The sequence below is a fragment of the Lepus europaeus genome, chromosome 13, assembly GCF_033115175.1.
Source record: "Lepus europaeus isolate LE1 chromosome 13, mLepTim1.pri, whole genome shotgun sequence".
NCBI classification, from domain to species: Eukaryota; Metazoa; Chordata; class Mammalia; order Lagomorpha; family Leporidae; genus Lepus; species Lepus europaeus.
Window position 1 is genome coordinate 7,914,666 of NC_084839.1, and position 11,449 is coordinate 7,926,114.

The following is an 11,449-nucleotide window of genomic DNA, read 5'->3' on the forward strand; positions in this document are numbered from 1 at the left end:
CTTCCTTCCTTCCCTCCCTCCCTCCCTCCCTCCCTCCTTCCCTCCTTCCCTCCTTCCTTCCTCCCTTCCTCCCTTCCTTCCTTCCTTCCACCCAAGGTCTTGGTGAAGAGCAGCGGTGCACGGCTGTTAAAAGTAGGCACCAGGGGTGCTCGGCCCCGTGGTGAAGGCTGGTCTGTATCGCACACCTGGGCTCCACCCCCAGCTCCATCCCCAGCTCCACCCCCAGCTCCACCCCCAGCTCCATCCCCAGCTCCATCCCCAGCTCCATCCCCAGCTCCACCCCCAGCTCCATCCCCAGCTCCATCCCCAGCTCCACCCCCAGCTCCACCCCCAGCTCCACCCCCAGCTCCATCCCCAGCTCCATCCCCAGCTCCACCCCCAGCTCCACCCCCAGCTCCACCCCCAGCTCCACCCCCAGCTCCATCCCCAGCTCCACCCCCAGCTCCACCCCCAGCTCCACCCCCAGCTCCATCCCCAGCTCCACCCCCAGCTCCACCCCCAGCTCCATCCCCAGCTCCACCCCCAGCTCCATCCCCAGCTCCATCCCCAGCTCCATCCCCAGCTCCATCCCCAGCTCCACCCCCAGCTCCACCCCCAGCTCCACCCCCAGCTCCACCCCCAGCTCCATCCCCAGCTCCATCCCGGGCTCCGGCTCCTGACGCCAGCTCCCTGCTGACACCAGACCCTGGGAGGCAGCGGGAGTGGCTCAAGAGATTGGGCCCTTGCCGCCCACGTGGGAGAGCCGGATGGAGTTTCCAGCTACTGGCTTCAGCAAAGCCCAGCCCCACTTGCTGGGAAGGGGGTGGGTGGACGGGAGCTCTGTCTGTCTGTCTCTGTGCCACTCAAATGAAAAGAAAAATCGAGACCAGCAGGTCCATGGGAGCAGATGCCGGGACCGGGCTGCCTGGCTTCCGTCCAGCCCCTCTGTGCCTCCGCTGCTCCTCTGTAAGGGGCTCCCACGATGGCTGAGAGGGGACCCCTTGCTGGCTCAGGTCCACCCTGGGGCCTGCCGCTAGTGGGCGCTCTGTGGACCACAGCCGGCCGCTTCTCCCAGGGTCTGAGGCAGGCTGGGGCGGGCTGGGCCTTGGCTACTGCTGCTCCCTTCCCCCAATCCAGCCCCACCCACACCCCGGGGGCTCCCAGACCAAGGTTTCTGGGTCCCAGGAGGCATGCTCTGTGCTCTCAAAGCCTGGATAGGCACTCGGAGCCCGGGAGCCTGGGATGGGCCCAGCAGGCAGGGCTGCGAGGCAGCTCAGGCAAGCCAGGGGGCTGGGGGCCTTGGCCCCTGCCACGGTCCCCCCAGCCTCACGTTTCCCTTTGGAATCCTGGTCTTGGAAGGCCCCCAGGCAGGTGAGGAGCGACCCGGGGCTTGGTCGATCCCCCCCCCCCCCCCCCTTCTCCCTGCGCCAGAAGGTCAACCGTGAAGTTAGCTGTAATCACTGATGGCCCGGCTGGTTGTCATGGAAACCCCTGCGCAGGACCTGGTCGGTGGACCCTTCCTCCCGCCCTCCCCTGCCTTCCTGCAGCCTGGGGGGCAGCTCGGAGGAGCTGGGCGCAGGCGCTGTCTGTCGGCCCCCGTCTCCAGCCATGGTGTTGGGGGAGATGTGAGCACCCCAGGCCTGGGCGACCTCTGTGCTCAGGTCACAGGAGGGGGGGCTGTGGAGATGGGGATGGGAGCACCACCTCCCCGCCTGTCCCCAAGGCCATGACTGCATTTGGGGGTGGAGGGAGGCCAGGGGGCCACGGGGGTCACCTGCTCCTGCCCCGGGCTTTGACCTGACCAGTTGAGAACTCCTGGAGGCAGAGGTGCTCCAAGTGGGGTCGGTGGGCCCGCAGCTGGGGGCATGTTGGCCGGGCAACCACAGGGGGAGGGGTCCTGGCCCACCCAGGCACATCTTGGGGCTGGGGTGGGCTCCATCCCAGTTCTCACGGCTTGGAAGGGCGCAGGGTGAAGGGAGAGGGGCCTTATTGGTTGGGGGGCTTCTCAGCACCTGGGAGACCCAGGCATAGAGCTGGTGCAGGGTGGCGGGCGGGGTGGCTGCTGAGGGCCTGCTGCACGCGTGCAGGAGACCAGTGCACGTGACCTTGCCCCTTGCCGTGACCCCTGGAGGCATCTGTGCACCAGCCTGGCCGTCGCGCCTCCTGGAGTCAGAGGGCTGTGGTGGCCAGGGCTGGGTGCGACCCATGTGAGCCAAGCTCCAGGGGCCCAGCTGGGAGCAGGGGGGTGGAGGCGGGGGCTCTCAGGGGGCTTCTCCCAGCCTGGGGACCAGCGTCTGTGCTTGTCCTGTCTGCGCCCACCCCAGCGTTTGCTGCCTGGGGCAGAGTGGGCTGCAGGGGCTGCTCAGGTGGTCCCGGGGGCAGGTGGTGCTTCTCAAATCTCGGTGACCACAGAACCGCCTGCCTGTGGCGCTCAGGGGCTCTAGGTCTGGGGGGGGGTGTCCCACGCAGGACGGGGGTCTCAAGTCTGGCTCCCGGCCCTGCCCAGATTTCTGACCCCTCCAGTAGGATAGAGGCAGCCCCTCCCCAGCTCCGAGTGGCCCCCCGGGTTCCTGGCTCCCATCTGAGGATTTGGGAGGACCCCGGTTCCATCCACCGGCAGGGGCAGCTGGGGGGCCGTCCTGTCAGGGTCAGGGCTGCCCTACCCTGCAGGCAGCAGCCGGAAGTGGTGCCTTCACACTGCACCCCAGCTGCTCAGTTCCTGGCCCCTCCACGGCTTCCACCGACAACCTCCGCCTCGCGGCTCTCTGTGATGCTGTGTCCCGAGCTTGGGTGCCTGTCGCTTCCCCTAGGGAGGCCACGCCCCGGGCATCCTTCTCAGCTCAGTGCAGCCCCCTGCTGGCGGGCTGACCAGCCAGGGGTCTCAGGCGGCCACCCGCTTCTTTGGCCAGCTCTCCCCACTGCGTTCTCTGCTCTTCCCTGCCCTGCCTGGGCCTCGGGGCTGGCCGGTGTGGACCTCATCAAAGACTCACTCAGGGCCATTGGGCGTGGCCGGGGAAGCCCGGAGGAGAGAGGTGGGAAGGTCCCTCCTGCTGGCCCTCAGCGGCCTCTCCCTCCCATCACCCTTCTCTCCTCCGGCCTGGAACCTTCCCTGGGCTCCGGCAGCACCGTGTCAGGCCTGGCGGCCGAGGGCTGGGGCCAGCGCCTCCCGCTGCTGGCAGTGTCTGCCCCCTCCTCGGCAGGCAGCCGGCGCACAACTCGCTGTTCATGTGACGGTGAGATTGTACCGTTCACCCAAGTGCACCTGCGGGAGCTGGACCTGCCTGCCTAGGGGCCCGAGGACAGCGTGGAGCTGCGTGTGGGTGACCCTCACAGGTGCCTGCTGTGTGCCTGGGGACTTCGTCTGTACCCTTCTTCCTGCCTTGGTTCAGGGTACCCAGCCCCTCTCTACCCGGGCAGTTCTGCCACGGGCAGCGGACGCCTGTGTCTCAGCCCCCGGGGACGTGGCCTTGGCTTTGGGGTCTGCACATCGCCGCTGGCCCTGGGCTGCCCTGGGGACCCAGAGACGTCTCACAAATCAACATAAATCCCGCAAACCCGCAGCCCATTTCGATGCTTAATGCAAAACATAAACACTTTAAAGTCGTTTCAGAGTCGGGCAGGGTGGGAATAATTCGCTCTCATCATCATTTACTCCAAACGCCTCATTTCATCGTGTGAGTCATCGGCCAGAGGGAGAGGCGGGAGACGGACAGCGGCAGCGACAGGATTAGAACCAAGGGGGCAGAGAGGCTCTGGGGAGGAGGGGCCCGCTCCCAGGCGGGCACAGCCCTGGGGGAGGGGGCCTGGGCCGGGCGCCGAGAGTGGCCCCTGAGGACAGGGCCCCAGCGTGAAGCTGGCAGGCCTGAGTCGGCTGCTGGCCAGCAGGGGTTCTGGGGCAGGACCTGGCCTGCTGCCTGGCCTCAGTTTGCTCATCGGGGAAGTGGACACGAAGACTGGCTTGTGGTGGGTGGGGCTGGAACAGGTGGATGAGGGGTGGGAGCCAGGGAGGGGGCATGTGCAGAGCAGGTGCTATGGTTGTTCCCCGTTACCCAGCAGGACGCGAGACCCCCGTGGACACCGGGAACTGAGGCTGGTAGCAGCCCCTGTATACCCTGGGCGGCTTTCTGAGCAGACGGACCGGGGTTGGGCTGGAATTTATAAGTGGGGCGCAGTGAGGGTAGCAGCAGTGGCTAATAATAGAACCGTCGGAGCAGCGGCTGTGGGGCAAGTCCTGGCAGTGTGGTCTCGCTCCAGGAGTCAAGACAAAGCCTTTTCAGACCACGGCGAGCTGGACCCGGCGGGGGACAGTGAGGGGGCGAGCGCGCCCTGCCCGGCCCTGATGCCGTGCGCAGGCCACTTCGGGAGCAAGTGGCCCGCTTCTGTGTCCTGGTTCACTGTCTTCTTGTGTTTTGTTTTGTTTTTTTAAGATTTATTTATTTTTTGAAGGGCAGAGAGGCAGAGGCAGAGCGAGAGCGAGAGAGAGAGAGGACTTCCATCCGCTGGTTCACTCCCCAGACGACCACAATAGCAGGAGTTGTGCCGATCGGAGGCCAGGAGCTTCTTCCGGGTCTCCCATGTGCGTGCAGGGACCCAAGCACTTGGACCATCCTCCACTGCTTTCCCAGGCCACAGCAGGAAGCTGGATCGGAAGTAGAGCAGCCGGGACAGAACCGGCGCCCATATGGGATGGCGGCCCTGCAGGCGGTGCCTGTACCACCACTGGCCACAGCAGAGAGCTGGATCGGAAGTAGAGCAGCCGGGACAGAACCGGCGCCCATATGGGATGGCGGCCCTGCAGGTGGTGCCTGTACCACCACTGGCCACAGGGCATTTTATGCAAATGTTTATTTCCCCTACCAGCCTGTGGCCCCGAGGGTGGGGACAGAGGCTCAGCAGGAAGCTGGCGCTCAAACCCAGCCACTCAGACTCCGGATCTGAACAGCCCAACAGGTGGCTTAACCGCTGTGCCGAACACCCGGCCCGGAGACGCACGAATTGAAGGTGTCGCCTCTCCGCCTGTTGTGCCTGAGTGAGTGCCCAGGAGCACCACGCCGGTCCTTTATCGCTGGCGGTGGAGAGCCGGCTCATGCCCTAAAGAACTCTCCACCCGCAGCTCAAAGCAACAGGGTTTATAAAGGCAAAAACCGCAAGGAGGGGAGGGGACCACGTGGTTGCTAGGATGGGGGGATACGTGGTTACTAGGGACAAGCCGACCTAAGGCCATGGGAAACTAATATCAGTTACAGTCTTGACACCAGACAAAGCACAGCGTCAGTGGCAATCCAGGTGCAGCCTGTCTGTTTCAAGCGTGAGCCATCTCGCCAGGGAGTTTCTCTGCTCTGCCAGGTGGGACGTGGCCTCACGGTGGGGAGTGCTTTTCCAAGATGGCGTCCCGGGTGCTCTAAAGCGGAGTCCCTGCTGTCAGGGTGTTTCTTCTCGCTGAGTGACGCCCAGGGTCAATGCAGCTCCACCCGTGGTGCTGCGGCCGGGGCTCGCGGGGCAGGGGGAAGGGAGCCACGGGGATCTGGGGGTCACCGTGGTCAGGGCGGCTGTGATGCCGAGGGGCCAGCATGGCCGCTTCCTCAGTTGGACACCAGGCCGGGGAGGGGGGCGCACGCCGTCTGCTTGGCCTCAGCTGTCGCCTGCGCTGTGTCACCTGCACCAGTGACAGTGACAGCAGCCGTGGAGCGAGGACAGGCTCAGAAAGGACTGAGAATCGGACTGTGCGCTCGGCGGGGCTGGGGGCCCTGCTCCCCCACCCTCCCCCCGGGAATGCAACCACGGGAGGCTCATTTCTTGGAATTTTGGTTCACAGCAGCCTTCACAGTTCCCCAGTGTGGGATCGTCGCTGTGGCCTGGCGGGTAAAGCTGCTGCCTGCAGTGCCTGTATGGGGGCCACTTCTGATCCAGCTCCCTGCTGTGGCCTGGGAAAGCAGAGGAAGATGCCACAAGTGCTGGGCCCCTGCACCCGCGTGGGAGACCCGGATGAAGCTGGCTCCTGGCTTCGGCCTGGCCCAGCCCTGACCATTGCAGCTATTAGGGGAGTGAACCAGCAGATGGAAGACTCTCTCTCTCTCTCTCTCTCTCTTTCTCTCTCTCTCTCTTTCTGCCTTTCAAATAAATAAATGAATCTTAAAAATAGAAATTCCTCTCGAAAAAAGGTTCCTGGTGGGGCGATGCACCTTGGGCAGGCCGGCTGTACCATGGAGCGTCCAGGGCGGGGCCTCGGGCTGCGTAGGGCAGCATGGGGGGGGGCAGCGGTGGTGGAGAACGGCGGGGGTGGGGGCACAAGCCCCCGCCGCCGACTGCAAGCCCTTGCCCCTCCCATGGTCCCTCGGGTTCCCTGCAGAGCTGGAGTTATTCCCGGGACTGCTGGCAGCCCTGGGGCTCCCTGGGGACACTCTGTGCATCCAGCAGCTGGAGGGGTCCTGGAGGAGGCGGGACCCAGGGCGCTGAGACCAAGAGGGCGCCGCCCAGGCCAGGGCCCCGAGATGGGCTGGGGAAAATCCAGAGCAGCACAGTCCTCACTGGGTGGGCTCCACTGGGGCGCTGGGGTCGGGGATGAGCAGGCCCCTGCCCTGGCCCCAGCCGGCCAGGGGGGTGGGGCAGATAAGTCCCAGGCGATGGGGCCTGCAGGACCGAGTTGGGCTGCAGGAGTGGAGGCCGGAGGGGCACTGAGGGAGGAAGCGAGGGCCCAGGGCAGAGGTGCCAGGCACATCCCAGGAGGCCCGGGGCCCTCCAAGCCCACCTGACCACAGGAAGTGGACTTTGCCCCGGGGGTCCTGGGCTGTGTTCTGTGCGCCGCACGCCTGCCCTCGCTCTCTTGGGGAAGAGCAGCTGGCTTTTGGCCATCTGGGACGAGGCTCTGGGTCCGGGGGACCAGCCCAGCTCGCCCGGGGGTGCGGCTGGCAGGGAGTGAGGGCCACTGTCAGGAGGAGGCCAGACCTGGCCCCCACTCTGGCCTCTGCGCGCACCTCGGAGCCTCAGGGACTCTCCTCCACCGGGGATAGTGGTCCTATCTCGCAGGGCTGAGCGGTGGTCAGGGGAAACGCTCTGTGGAGTGGGCACTGCACACGGACACCTGCCGTGAGCTCACGCTGCGGCCGACCGCCCAAACAGCCTGGCTTCTCCGCCCCCGCCCCCGTGGGCAGAAGGACACGACGATTCTTCTGGCTACGCTTGTCGGAGGCCAGCAAGGAGGAGGTGACTGCCTGGGCAGAGACAGGTGCGCGGCCGCCTTCAGCCTGGGGCCATTGCCCACCCATCTGGAAGCCGCACAGCCGCCCGCACCGGGCCGGGGCTCGCTAACCCACTCTCGCGCGCCCACCACTGCAGGGCCAGGGGCTACAGCGGGGCCAGCCTGGCTGCTCTGCCTCCCTGCCCGCCAGCCACTGGCTGTGCCTCTCCAGCAGGGGCCGGACACGCCACGCCTCGGTTTGCTTGGCTGTAAAGTGGGCGCTGCTAACGGCATCGAGGCAGAGCTCAGCCAGACATGGCGTCCAGCTCCACCTTGGCCAAGGGGATGGGCACGTGGCCAGGTCAGGGGGTCGGGCTCTTTCTCCAGGGAGTTTGGATCATGAGCTTCTGAGCTACGGACGCCAGAAGCAAGCCCGCTCGCTGGGGTCTCTCTGCTCTGAGGCCACTGACGCTAGGGTAGGGAGGGCTCCACCCCATGGCCTCCTCCGACTCTAAGCTCCCCCTACTAGCACGTGACTTCGGGAGTAAGGTCCTGCTTGTGAATTCTGGGAGACAAACATTCACCCCACAACAGAGCCCGGCCCCTAGGGGAGACTGTCGGGGTGGGTCTGGGAGTCCAGACAGGCTTCCTGTCCCACCTCGGGCAGGGTCCCAGGGAGGCTTCCTGGAGGAGGGGATGCGTGGGAGGGGTGGCTAGGCATCGGCCAGGGGAAGGGACCAGGAAGGGAGGCACCAGCAGGAAGGGAGACAGCAGAGGCTGGGCAGGAGGTGGCGGGCAGCTGTCCCCCTGTGCCCAGGACAGCCAGCCAGCCAGGGCGCCGATGCGAGGGCACCTTCCCGCCCTGCCCAGCCCCACACCCTCCCCATCTGGGTGTGGGAGCAGCACGGCCATTAGGGCCAGGATGCTAATGGATCCGCCGCCCGCTGCTTGTGCCGGGCTTTTGTGAGCATGCTGGCGCTGACTGCTTTGTGTCGTTACCCACGGCCATTACCCAAGCTGCCCTGTGCACAGACCCGGCCTGCGGCTGGGAGCAGAGCTGAGCTGTCGCCTGTGCCCCCCGGTGCTCGGCAGGCGCTGCCCCTCCCGGCCAGGTGCAGACCTCAGGTGCGGCCCCTGGACAAGGTGGAGGCCGCCACGCCGCTGGGGCAGGGAGAAGCATCCAGTGCCGAGGGCTCCCTTCCCTGTGGCTTCCTATCCTCACCCTGAGTCCTGACTGCCGTCCCCACAGTTCAGCCACCCAGAGGGCAGGACAGAAGTGGGGGACAGCACGGAGTAGTGGCCGAGTCTGAGCTGCATGAGGGTCTTGGTGCTGGTGACCTTGGGCCAGGCCAGGTGGGGGGAGGACGTGGCAAGAGGTGGCGGGCACCCGGGACCCTGTCCTTGGTGTTGCTAGGAGGCACGTGACTCCACTTCCGTTGCACGTTCTTGCTCCCGCGGGGCTAAGCATTGGAAGCAGAGGTGTCAGGAGAGCGGGAGATAGCCAACGTTCCCGCGAGAGCGTGGCCACCCACACGGACTACCTGGCCCAAGCGGCCAGAGAGCTGCCTAGGAGGAGGGAGCTGGGGAGGCTGCAGGGGTGAGGGAGCCACAAACCCCGAGGGTGTCCCCGCATGTCACGGTCACTTTGGGGGGCAGGGGCTGCCGTCCTCCCCGGCCTGGCGCCCCAGCGGGTAGCGGCTGCGCCTGCAGGCTCCTGGCACCTTGCCTCCCTCACCTCCCCACCCCAGGCACCCCCAGATCCCGTCAGCCCTGCCTCCTAGACACCTCGCGGATTGCAGCTGCGTCCACGCGTGTCACCCCCATGGCCATGGCGCCCGAGGGAGCCACCAGCTCTGCCTCCACTGTGCTCTCTTTGATGCGGTCTCCCCCTGGCTCATTGTGGAGCGACTCCAGCTTTGATCCATTACTCTCAGGACAAAAACAGGGATCTTGAGTAGGCCGGCCAGGTCTTGGGGGCACCCCAGGCTCCCCTCTCTGAGGTCCCCTCCCCCTACAGCCACTCTGGACATTGTTCTTGCCCACTCGGGCTCTGGCCAGTGCCCTCCCTCCCCTTCTTTCTCCTCTACTCACTCTTCAGTTTATTTGGCACCTCCTCCAGGAAGTCTGCCTGACTGTCCTGCCTGCGTCAGATCTCCGTCATCACAAGTTCTCTCATCGGTGGCTTTTGTCATGGGCAGTCTCACACTGAGTCCTATGTGTGACTCCTTATGTTCCCCGGCCCTGACAGTCCAGTAGGTGAAGGCCCCCGCGTCTCTCACCCACAATGGATCTCCAGGAGGAACACATCTTGTAGGAAACCTTGTAGGCCACGGCTGCCTGGGTTTAGTGCTGGTGGCTTGGAACAGCAAAGGCACGGATTCCCGTGGCCTCCAGGGTGCAGCCACCAGGAGGAGGGGTGGGGCGAGGAGGCCACGCCCCCTGAGGGATTGGGCTATGAGCTGGACAGGAGCTGGCGGTCACTCATGGCCAGCGAGGCCGGAGGTGGCGTTCTGGCCCAGCCGGGCTTCCCTCGGCTCTGGCATGGCCACTTCCTGCTCACCACAGGATCCGTGCCAGGACACACTGCCCAGCGTCCCAGTCCTTGTCACTCACCTCACAAAGTTCTTGGCTTTGCTTGGGTCCAAGGCCCTGAGTCCGGGGGGGTGGGCTCCCGGGTGGCCTCCTTGCCCAGGGGCCAGCAGGTGGTGTGCAAACCCTCTGGGCAGGAAGAGGCACTTTGCGCTTGGGGTCCCAGTGGAGCAGGCCGGGACCCTTGACCTTCGGGGTGCCCTGGAGACGGCAGGCGTCTAGGAGAAGGCCCAGTGTTGCAAAGCACCACCTGTGACAACGGCATCCCATACCTGAGCACTGTGTTCTGGCCAGCTCCCTGCTAACGGCCTGGGGAGGCAGCAGAAGCCGGCCCAGAGCTTGGTCCCTGCACCCACATGGGCGACCACAGGGAGTTCTGGCTCCTGGCTTCAGCCTGGCCTAGTCCGGCTGTTGTGGTCAGATCAGGAGTGAACCAGCGGATGGAAGATCTCTCTCTCTCTCTGTCCCTCTCCTGTGTCTACCTCTTTCTAACTCTGCCTTTCTATTAAATAAATATTTAAAAAAAAAAAAAAAAAAGTCTGGGTGAGAGGGAAGCTCGCAGAGGCCTGAGCAGGCAGCGCCGGCCGGGACGGCTGTAGTTCCCACACGGACGTCTGGGATGGAGGACTGTCCTGTGTCAGCTGACAAGGGCTGCTCACTCCTCCGAGAGCTGTGCCTGGGCCACCGGGGGCACGGCTTTGTCTGAGCACCGGCTCCCTCACCTGTCGTCCCGAGGTCACAGGGCCATCGCTGCCGGCGGCCAGGGTTACAGATCAGCCTCCGGGAGAAGCCAGCCAGCAGGGCCCGTGCGCTGGGCGTGCACGGCCGCATCCCGCGTGGGAACGGGTCTTCATAATGACAACCGCGCGTGGATTCTTCGCTTAGTTATATTTCTGAAGCGCCAGGTTAGACAGAGTTAAGTGGATTTCCTGGGGCGGATTCTCTGGCCTTTGGTGTGCTCACGGGCACTGCAGTGCGCCCATCTCTGTGTGGCGTGGCTGGGACACATTTGTCCAAAAAGGAGCGCATGTGTGTGTGTGTGTGTGTGAGAGAGAGAGAGAGAGAGAGAGAGATGGGGAGAGGGAGAGAGAAAGAGACAGAGGGAAAGAGAGAGAGAGAGAGAGAGGGAAATAAAGACAGACAGAGAGAGAGAAAGAGACACAGAGAGAAACAGAGAGCGGTCTGGTGAGATGAGCCCAGCGAGCTCCAGCGGCGAACTCCATCAGAAAATGAACCCTGCGCTTCCTCCCCGGCCACACGTGTCTGCAAGATGGATGGAGCCGGGCGCGTGCCTGCTGCGCTCACGGCAGCTGCACGGGCTGCGGGTGGAGAGGAGGGGGCAGAGTGTGGCTGCAGAGACCCCAGGCCTCGGCCGCTCTGCGGGGTCCTGGCAGGAAGGAAGGGCTGTGGCCGGGGGCCGGGCAGCAGCCAGGGCTTTTTGGGCACGGGGAGCTGCGATGGGCGCAGATCCGCAGCCCGGAGGCCGCGATCGGTAGAGGCGTCTTCGGTGCACGCGGGAGACGCAGGCTGCGATTCGTTCTGGGTGTGTTTTGATCCTTCGCTCCCATTCTTTGTGGACTGCAATTTTAAAAGGCTCCTATAAAAAAAACCATTTTAATTATTTAAATTCCTGCCAGGAAAAGGACGCGCTACTGCAGATCCGAAGCGCTCCCGGTCAGCATCTCATTCCCGGGGAACGCAGCT